Here is an 11,509-nt window from a genome sequence, read left to right on the forward strand (position 1 = left end):
TGGGGCAGGCAGGTGGAGAACGCCTTGTCCTGGCCCTCGGCGGCTGAAATCCTCAGCATGGCCCGGAATATGTGCACTACGAGAAGACGATGAAAATGACTGAGATGAAAGCCAAGTTAAACACAGTGGCCATGCTGACATAGAAGAAAACGTGCGTTTCGGAACAGGAGATCTTCAGTAAGGAAGGGATGTCGCAGAAGAATTGCTGGATCAGGTTAGAGCCACAGAAGCTCAATGTTAATGTCCCGGCTGTGTATATCACCATGGACAGGTACCCGCTGAACCACGAGGCGGCTCCCATCTTCCCACAGGCCACTTGGTCCATGATGACCTTGTAGCACAGGGGGCAATAGATGGCAGCGTAGCGGTCATAGGACATCACCATGAGGAGGGATAACTCCGAGAAAGCAAACGAAATCACTAAAACAACCTGCGCCACACAGCCCCATAGAGAGATGACTCTGCAATTGATCAGGGAGTTGTGGATGGATTTGGGTATGGTGATGGAGATGTAGCAGATGGCGAGGACAGATAGGTTCCTGAGGAAGACGTACATGAGAATGTGGAGGCGCTGGTCGAGGGCGGTGACGGTGACGATGAGGAGATTCCCAGTCATGGCCTCCAGTTAGACCGGGAGGAACAGCGATGCATGGACCAGCTGCAGCTCCCGGACCTCCGAGAATCTCAGCAGGAGGAATTCTCTCACCCTGGTGGAGTTTCCCATTTTCATGGATTATCTGGAGATTTTCCAATTGAGCACATTTACAGGATGGAATCTGAAAATCCCCAATTTCATTTTTAACTCAGCCTCTCTCCATTTTGGCTTCTAAGTCTGCATTTTCATTTTCACAGAGACCCAGGATAGGAAGGCAATGGCCTTGGAGCAATGGAAAAGGGTCTGGGGTCTTAACACCCCACCCACCCACCCCTTTCACTCTCTGTGTCTCTCTCTCTCACTCACACAGACACACAGACACACACACACACACACTTTATAAAGATAGTTTCATGTTTTCCAACTCTGTTCTACTATATTCTCCCAACTATGTTCTATTTCACTCTGCGCACAGTAAGTGCTGAATAAATAACATAGATTAATTGATCATTTCTGCAAACAACTTTTGGGCGTGTAATAATGGCATCCTGATATGCCATTCAGTCGTACATATTGATAATTCACGATATGATCATTCAATAGTACATATTGAGCGCTTACTGTGTGCAGAGTACTGTACTCAGCACTTGAAGAGTACAACTCACAACAAAGAGAGACAATCCCTGCCCACACCGGGCTCAGAGTCTAGAAATGAATGCATTACGTACATTGCCTAATATTTATTCAACATTAATCGTGCTTTTTGAGCGCTTTCTGTGTGCAGGGCACTGCACCAAGTGCCTGGGAGAGTACGATAGAACAGAGTTAGTGGAAACGTTCCCTGCCCACAGCGAGTTTACAGTATAGTGGAGGAGATGGATATTAATATTTAAGTTACAAAAAGAAATATAAATTCACTTCCTTATTTTGAGTGTGCTCTGCAGGTAGGCTCCTCTTCAACCCGACTAAAAGTGACTGAGGGAATCTGACACAGGTAGATAGATTCTGTTATAACCTAAAAGGCAGACCAGTAGGCAATCGCTCAATCAATGGTATTCACTGAGCACTTACTGGGTGCAGAGCACTGTATTAAGCCTTGAGGGGAATACAGTAGACCAGAATTGGAAGACTCATTCCCTGCCCACAAAAAGCTTCGAGGCTAGTCTACTCTAAGCTTCATTGCCCTTTTTAATTCTTTTGAGATACTGGCAGCTTGATCTCGACTGGTTTCAACTAGATTTTTGCAGCCCATTCCTCCTAACTCCGAAATCCTAGCTCTCTCCTTTGGGTAGTCAGTTTCTTTTCCACAGTGGCGTGTTTTCCACCCACATTCCAAGCCCGGCCTCTCATCTCACATCCATCATTCCGGTTCCATCTACTCTGCATTCCTGCCTTTTTATCTTGCCCCTCTTTACAACCCGGCCTTGCATTCTATATCTTCCATCCTGGTGTGGAACTGGGAAGCAGCATGGCCTAGTGGAAAGGCTGGGAGTCGGGGGACCTGGGTTCTAATCCCAGCTCCACCACCTACCCTTTTTTGGGTGGTGTCTATTAAGAAGTTATTAGATGTCTGGCACTATATTAAGTGCTGGGGTAGATGCATTCGTTCATTTATTCAATCGTATTTATTGAGCATTTACTGTGTGCAGAGCACTGTACTAAGCGCTTGGGAATTACAAGTTGGCAGCATATAGAGACGATCCCTACCCAACATCGGGCTCACAGTCTAGAAGAAGCTACAAGCTAATCAGGTTGGATACAGTCCCTGCCCTTCATGAAGATCACAGTCTTAATCCCTATTTAACAGATGAGGTAACTGAGGCTCAGAGAAGTGAAGTGACTTGCTCAAGGTCACATGTGCAAATGTGATGGAGCTTGAATTAGGACCCAGGTGATCTAAGGCCCATGATCTTTCCACTAGGCCACATTGCTTCTCACACATATACATATCCTTATGTTCTGCTACTTCCCCTATCTGTAATTCATTTTAGTGTCTATTTTTCACACTAGATTTTAAGCTTCTTGAGGGCAGGCATTGTGTCTATCCACTAGAGAAGCAGCGTGGCTTAATGTAAAGAACCCGGACTTGTGGGTTCTAATCACAGGACTGTTGCCTATCATCTATTTGACTTTGGGCACGTCACTTCACTTCTCTGTGCCCCTATAACCTCATCTTTAAAATGGGGATTGAGACTGTGAGCCCCACGAGGGACAACCTGATTACCTTGTACCTACCCCAGTGCTTAGAACAGTGCTCAGCACATAGTAAGTGCTTAGCAAATACCATCATCGTCATCATCATCATCATTACTCTGTTGTAGTGGACTCTCACAAGCACTTAGTACAGAGCTCTGCACACAGTCAGTTGTTAGCTCTGTGTGGGCACAGGTCCTATCTATCAACTCAATTATATCAGTACAGTGCTCTGCACCCAGTAAGTGCTCAATAAATATGATGGATGAATTGAGCGATTGACTTTAACTCATTGGGGAAGTCCAGGGTTGGGGCTTCTGAGTTCCTTCTCCTCGTCTCCTCATGCGGGTCTGTGGCCGTGACAGAAAAGAGTATGGAATAAAACCAGTAAGCTGGGCTCTTCGGAGACAGCAGTCGCTATTCTGGGCAGGGTAGGGGGAGGAGACTACCCAGGGAGGACCAGCCCCGGGCTTGCCCTGAGAGACCGGTTAGCTGGAAGACTCAGGAGTCCCAGAGGTAAAGTTATCCCCGAGGTTCAGCAGGGCTCGGATTGTATCACTAATGTTGCCTCCCTCACCCCTGAGAATGCCCATGGTTACAAGTTCATTCAATTGTCTTTGTTTAGTTTAGTGCTTGCTATGTGGAAAGCACTATAGTAAGCCCTTGGGAGCATAAATTACAATAATAAACAGACATAGTCACCGCTCACAATGAATTTATAATGTAAAGAAATTCTGATAACCAACGAAACTCTGGCAAACTGATTAGTTATGTGGTCCTTCTCTGAGTTCCTACTCTCCCCACCTTCACAGCCTTATGCAAATCTCCTCCAAGAGACCTTTCCTAAGCCCTCATTTCCTCTTCTCCCATTCCCTTCCACCTCAACCTGGTACTTGGATTTGCACACTTTATTCGCCCTTCCCTCAGTCCCACAGCACTTATGTCCATATGCATACTTTATTGATTTATATTAACGTCTGTCTCCCCCACTAGATTGTAAGCTCACAGTGGGCTGGGAACGTGTCTACCAACTCTGCTGCATTATACGCTCCCAAGGGCTCAGTGCAGCGCTCTCCACACAGTACGTGTTCAGTGAATACAACTGGTTGATTGACTGATTCATTCAATTGTATTTATTGAGCGCTAATGTGTGCAGAGCACTGTCGTAAGTGCTTGATTGGCCATGCATCTGGTTTTGTACTGGACAGTCTCGTTTCTGGCTGTTCTGTCTCCTGCTCTAGGCCCAGGATCCATAAGTGACCCAGTTGACCACCCTCGCAGTTTCTCTCCCCCTTTATCTAACAGCACCAAAACACCAGCGTCCAGTTGGGTGCCATGGCTATTGGCTTTCCTAGTCTCCTCTTACAGTTATATCTCCCCTCACAGTACTCCTTTCCTCTTCTCCCACTCTGACCTGCTCCCTTTATTCATCCCCCTTCCCAGCCCTGCGGCGCTTACCTCCATATCTGTCATTTATTTATGTCAATAAGTGTTCATCTACACTTCGAGACCGTAAGCTTGCTGTGGTCAAGGAATGTGTCCATTATATTGTTATATTGTACTCTCCCAAAAACTTAGTATAGTGCTCTGCACACTGTAAGTGCTCAATTATTATGATTAACTGACTGACTGATTATTAAAGGCCACCTCATTTTCACTCCATCACAGTCCTGATCAAGGACTAATCTTGGTCTGGTGCCAGCTAACGCTAATACACTGCTTGGAACTAATAGAAAGAGCACCGGGTTGGGAATCAGAAGACGACCTGGGTTCTCATCCCTGCTCCGCCATGTACCTGCTTTGTGACCTTGGGCAAGTCACTTCACTTCTCTGGGCCTCAGTTACTTGATCTATGTAATGGAGATTAAGACTGTAAGCCCCATGTGGGACAGGGATTGGGTACAACCCGATCATCTAGAACAGTGCCCGGCACAAAATGGGAACGTATCTACCAATTCTGCTTTATTGTACTCTCCCAACAGTTTAGTAAGCACTCGACTGATTGATTGAATGATGATAATCGCTATACAGATGCTACAAGCAAATAGCCAATCTCCACAACCACCACTCCCTGTAGACGCCAGGCTTTATTATCCATTCGGACATGGTGGTCCTGGATCGTGAGGTCTCAGCAACTGGCTGTCGATCTTTCCCCGTGGGAGACTCCATGGTCACCAGTAGCACCCATGTGTACCCAAGGGGTGGGGACACAGAATCCCCCAGGCTGGAAGGGCTTCTGACTTCAGGGAGAAGAAGTGCCATTTTAGAGGCATTTTCCTCCTATCATTCTCCTCAGGGTGGTCTTCATGTCTCGGTTCCTCAGGCTGTACATGAGGGTGTTCAAAGTGGGGAGCACCACGGTATAGAACACAGTCCCCAGCAGGTGCAGGGCCGAGGGGGAGCCAGACACGGGCTTGAGGTAGGTGAAGGTTCCATTCACTACGAATAAAGTCACGACGACGAGTTAGGGCAGGCAGGTGGAGAAGGCTTTGCCCCGGCCCTTGAAGACCGGTATCCTCATCACGGCCGGAAGATGCGCATGTACAAGACGACGATGAGAATGAAGGAGATGTAAGCCAAGATAAATGTAGTGGCCACGGTGACATTGATGACAACGTGTGTTTCGCAGCAGGAGATCTTCAGTAAGGAGGGGACATCCTAGAAGGACTGATGGATCAAGTTAGAGCCACAGAAGCTCAGTGTTAATGTCCATGCCGTGAACATCGGAGGCCGGCGTCTTCGCACAGTTCCCTCGGTCTATTATGACCTCGTTGCACAGGGGGTGGCAGATGGCGGTGTAGCGGGCGTAGGACATCGCCATGAGGAGGGGCAAATTCGAGAAAGCAAACAAAATCACAAAAAGACCTGAGCCACACAGCCCCATAGAGAGACGGCTCTGCCATTGATCAGTGAGTCGTGGATGGATTTTGGGACGGTGACGGAGATGAGGCCGAGGTCGAGAACAGACAGGTTCTTGAGGATGAAGTATAAGGGATTGTGGAGGAGACGGTCGAGGGCGATGATGGCGACGATGAGGAGATTCTCCATCAGGGCTACCAGGTAGACCAGGAGGAACAGCGCGACGTGGACCAGTTGCAGCTCTCGGACCTCCGAGAATCCCAGCAAGAATTCCGTCACCAGGGTGGCATTGGTCATTTTCAAGGAGAATCTGTGGATTGCCCTTGCATAGAAAATTGATTCTGTTATTCATAGTCTGAAAGGCAGTCTAGTAGACAATCAATCACTTGTATTTATTAAGCACTAACTGTGTGAAGAGTATTGTACTAAGCGTTTGGAAGAGTGCAATAGGTTGGTAGATTCACCCCCTGCCCACAGTGATCTTAAAGTCTAGTGGGGGAGACTGACATTAATATCAATCAATAAATTATGGAAATGTACGTAAATGTTCAGGGTTTGAGGGTGGGTTGAAAAATCCATCAATATTGAGCGCTCCCTCTGTGCAGAGCACTGTACTAAGCGCTTGAGAGAGTAAAGTAGAACAGAGTTGGAAACTCAATCCCTGACAGCAGCGAATTTTCAGGCTAGTCTAACCTCTGCTTCGGTGTCCTTTGACTTCCTCTTGGGATCCTGTCAGCTTGGTCTCAAGCAGTTTTAGCTAGAGGTTAATAGCATGGCTTAGTGGCAAGACACCAGGCCTGGGAGTCCGAGATCATGGGTTCTAATCCCAGCTCCCCCACCTATCTGCTGTGTGACCTTGGGCAAGCCATTTAACGTCTTTGTGCCTCAATTACCTCATCTGTAAAATGGGTTTTAAGACTCTGAGCCCCCCGCTCCTCGGCAGCTAACCTCATCACTGTGCCTCGTTCTCGCCTCTCCCATTGTCGACCCCCAGCCCATGTCCTTCCCCTAGCCTGGAATGCCCTCCCTCCATACATCCGCCAAGCTAGTTCTCTTCCTTCCTTCAAAGCCCTACTGAGAGCTCACCTCCTCCAGGAGGCCATCCCAGACTACGCCCCATCTTTGTCCTCTCCTCCTCCTCCTCTTCCCCACCCCATTGCTCCCCTCCATCCCTGTGCCCTACCCCCATCCCCTCCCAACATCACTTGTGTAAATTTGTACATATTTATTACTCCATTAATTTTATTAATGATATTAATTATTAATAATATATATAATAATATTTAATTTGATGGCATTGACACCTGTCTACCTGTTCTGTTTTGCTCTCTTTCTCCCCCTTCTAGACTGTGAGCCCTTTGTTGGGTAGGGCCCGTCTCTATATGTTGCCGAATTGTACTTTCCAAGCTCTTAGTGCAGTGTTCTGCACACAGTAAGCGCTTAATAAATACGATTGAATGAGTGCATGAAGTAGAAATCTCACTGGCATCGGAGGCGGAGGACCTGCGTTCTAATCCCAGCTCCACCACCTACCTTTTTTTTTTCGTGGGATTTGTTTAGTGGCTATTATTGTCCAGACACTATCCTTAGTGCTGGGGTAGATACAAGCTAATCAGGTTGGACACAGTCCAGGTTGTACATGAGGGTCACCGTTTGAATCCTCATGTTACAGATGAGGTTACTTACGCAGAGAGATATGAAGTGGCTTGCTCAAGTTCACAAATGCAATAACTGGTGGAGCTGAGATTAGAACCCATGTCCGCTGGCTTCCATGCCTATGGTCTTCCCCCTAGGCCACGCTACTTTTCAGCTGCTTCTCACACATGGACATATTCTTATACTCTGATGTGGACTCTATTTGTAATTCATTTCAATATCTATTTTTCACACTAGACTGTAAGCTTCTTGATCACTGATACTCTGTTGTACTGGATACTCCCAAGCACTCAGTACAGTGCTCTGAACACAGTCAGATGTAGGTTCTGTGTGGACACAGATCCTATCAACTCAATTGTATCAGTACAGTGTCCTGTATCCGTAAGTGCTCAGTAACTACTATGGATGGATTGAGCGATTATTGACTTTGACTAACTGGGGCTGTCCAGGATTGGGGACGCTGGATTCCTCCTCCTTGTCTCCTCATGCGGGTTTGTGGCCGTGACGAGAAAGAGTCTGTCATAAAACCAGTGCTCTGGGCTCCTCGGAGACAGCAGTCACTGTTCTGGTTGGGATGGGGGGGAGAGGGTTCCCCCGGGAGGACCAGCCTCGGGCTCGTCCTGAGAGATTCGTTGGCTGGAAGACTCAGGATTCCAGAGGTGGCTTTATCCCCGACGTTCAGCAGGGCTCAGTTTGTGCCACTAATATCACCACCTTCACCCACGAAAGGTTCTTCCACGGTCACATATTCAATCAGTCGTATTTGTTTGGTGCATGCGAAGCACTGTGGTAAGTGCTTGAGGAAGTAGAATGCAACAGTAAACAAAGTCACTTCTCACAATAAATTTATTGTTTAGAAACATTCTGGTAACGAACTAGACTTTGACAAGCTGACTAGTTATATGACCCTCCTCTGAACTGTCAGTCTCTCCACTTTTAGAGATTTATTAAGAGCACCTCTTCTCAGGAGCTCTTCTCCGATTAAGCCCCCATTTTCTCTTCTTCTACTGCCTTCTGCGTTGCCCTTGCACTTGGATGTCCACCTTTTATTCAACCCACTCTCACCCCGCTGCACCTATGTTCATATCTGTAATTTGTTCGTTTATATTAGTGTCTGCCTCCCCTTTCAGACTGTAAATTTATAGTGGGCAGGGAATGTCTGTTTATGGTTATACTGTACTTTCCCAAGCGCTTAAGACAGTGCTTTGCACACAGTAAGTTTTCAATAAATATGATTGATTGATTGATTGGTAATAAGCGCTTTACAAATACTACAGACAATAGCCAATCTCCACAGACACCCCGGTCTCTAGACGACTGGAGCTATAATCAATTCAGGCATGGAGGACCTGATGCTGAGGTCTGAGTAACTAGTTACCAGGCCAGCCATCTTTCTCCACAGGAGATTCCTTCATCACTGGGAACCTCTGCGGGTCTGATGCCAATGGGTGGGAATCCGGCGTTATTCGGGCTAGAAGGTCCCATGGATCCATGTAGAAGGATGGTCTACCTCTATTTTGAGGCATTTCCCCGCTATCATTCTCTCCAGTGCGGCCTTCATGTGCTGGTTCCTCAGGCTGTAGATGAGGGGGTTCAGGGCGGGGGACACCACGGTGTAGAACACAAATATCAGCAGGTCCACGGCCTAGCGCGAGTCAGACACTGGCGTAAGGTAGGCGAGGGCGTCATTTGCTATGAATAAAGTCATTATGGCGAGGTGAGGTCGGCATGTGGAGAAGGTATTGGCCTGGCCCCCAGCTGCCGGCATCCTCATCATGGTCCGGAAGATGCATGTGTAAGAGATGACGATGGTGAGGAAATAATCGAAGGTGAGGACGACTGAGACGGTTTTTTTCATAAATATCTGGAGATTTCCACAAGACCCCGTGAAAATGGTGAGCTGAGGGATGTCACAGAACTTAGGGAGGACGTTGGACCTCCAGAGGGGGATGGAGAAGGTGGCGAGGGTGTGCGTCATGGCTCTTAGTGAGCCAAAGAGACACGAGGCAGCCGCCATCTCCCCAAATGCCCCATCATCCATGATGACCCCGCAGCGCAGGGGAAGCCAATGGGCTTACTGGTCGTAGGACATCGCCATTAGCAAGGAAGTCTCTGGACAGGCTCAGAGTATGAACAGAAACAATTGGAAAGCACAGCCCAGGGAGAAAATTTCTCTACTGTCGGTAAAGGAGTTGTGGACGGACTAGGGGACAGTGATGGAAATGAGGCAGAAGTCGAGGATGGAGAGGTAACTGAGGAAGACGTACATGGGGGTGTGGAGGTGCCGGTCGAGGGAGGTGACAGCGACGATGAGGAGATTTCCCATCAGGGCCACCAGGTAGACAAGAAGGAGCAGCATGGCATGGACCAGCTGCAGCTCCTGGACCTCCGAGAAACCCAGCAGGAAGAATTCCTAAACTTCCGTGAGATTGGCCATTTCCTTCTGAAAGATAGTTTTATCCAGCCTGGTAGGATGAGAGGGTAGTGGGAAATGAGAAGAAAAGTGCAAGTCTTTTCCAAGTAATATCCAAGCCTTCGTAGGCACTAACACATCATTTATTCTTCCCTTCTCACCTCAGAAGGTAACAATGCCTTCTGAGGTATTAGACAATTGCTGACATTACCTCATCAGGTCTTGGGAGTCAGAGGTCTTGGGGTCTAATCCCGGCTCTGCCACTTATCAGCTGTGTGACTTCGGGCAAGTCACTTAACTTCTCTTGGCCTCAGTTCCTTCATCTATAAATTGGTGGTTAAGATAGTGAGCCCCACGTAGGACAACCTGATTTCCTTGTATCTATCTCGGCTCTTAGAACAGTGCTTCACACATAGTAAGCGCTTAACAAATACCATTATTATTATCATTATTACTATTATTATTATCACAAGCCAACCTTCCCACTCCACTCTAGCATCAACTTACTCACTGTGCTCAGATATCGTCTATCTCACCGCCGACCACTATTTCAAGTCCTTCCCATGGCCTGGAATTGCCTCCCTCTCCATATAAACCAGACCACCACTCTCCCCACTTTCAAAGCATTAATAAAGTCACATTTCCTCCAAAAGGCCTTCCCCAAATTAGCCCTCTTTTCCTGACTTTCTCTCCCTCTTCTGTGTCACCTATGCACTTGGATTTGAATCACCTCACCTTCAGCTCTACAGCACTTATGTACATGGACGCAATTTATTTTCATGACTGTCTCTGCACTCTAGACTTGAAACTTCTTGTGGACAGGTAATGTGTCTACCAACTTGGTTGCACTGGACTCTGCCAAGCACTTAGTACAGTGCTCTGCACAAGGCAAGTGCTCAATAAATACCTTGTTTGCTTTGATTGTGTTTACTAGTTCTGTTGTACTCTCCCAAGCTTAGTAAACACTCATAATAATAATAGAAATAATAATTATAGCATTTTTAAGTTCTTACTATGTGCTGAGCTCTGTTCAAAGAGCTGGGGTAGATCCAAAGTAATCAGATTGTCCCAAGAGGGGCTCACAGTTTTAATCCCCATTTTACAGATGAGGTAACTGAGGCACAGAGACGTTAGGTGGCTTGCCCAAGGTCTCATCGCAGACAAGTGGTAGAGCTGGGATTAGAACCCATGTCCTCTGACAGCCAAGCCCATGCTCTTTCCACTAAGCCACTCATGACTGATATGCCTTAGCTGACCAGCCTGTCTTTGTGTGTCCACTAGATCATACCTGTTACGTAACATGATGTGGCATAACTGTATTATGAGGACACACTAGTAAACGTTCTATTCATTTAGTTGTTGTTTGTATAAGCAGATGTTCTAGAGTGGCGTCTCTGACTGGATGGTCTGGTTTTCTGTTACGTGTCCCGGATTTTTAATTTCAATACTAGTGCTGAAAACCTAGGCTGGTACATTTTCAAGGACATGATAAAGGAATACAATCTCTCTAGGGTTAGGGGGGTCTGAATCTCTGCACTTGCCCCGCTACAGCCTGGGAGAAACAGCCTAATAAATAAGCACTTAGCGTAGCGTAACAATATCAGTCAATTCATTCATTCATTTATTCAATCATATTTATTGAGCGTTACTGTGGGCAGAGCACTATATTAAGCGCTTGGGAAGTACACGTTGGCAACATATAGAGACAGTCCCTACCCAGCAGCGGGCTCACAGTCCAGAAGGGGGAGACAGACAACAAAACAAAACAAAACATATTAACAAAATAAAATAAA

The sequence above is a fragment of the Tachyglossus aculeatus genome, chromosome 5 (genome assembly GCF_015852505.1).
Source record: "Tachyglossus aculeatus isolate mTacAcu1 chromosome 5, mTacAcu1.pri, whole genome shotgun sequence".
NCBI classification, from domain to species: domain Eukaryota; kingdom Metazoa; phylum Chordata; class Mammalia; order Monotremata; family Tachyglossidae; genus Tachyglossus; species Tachyglossus aculeatus.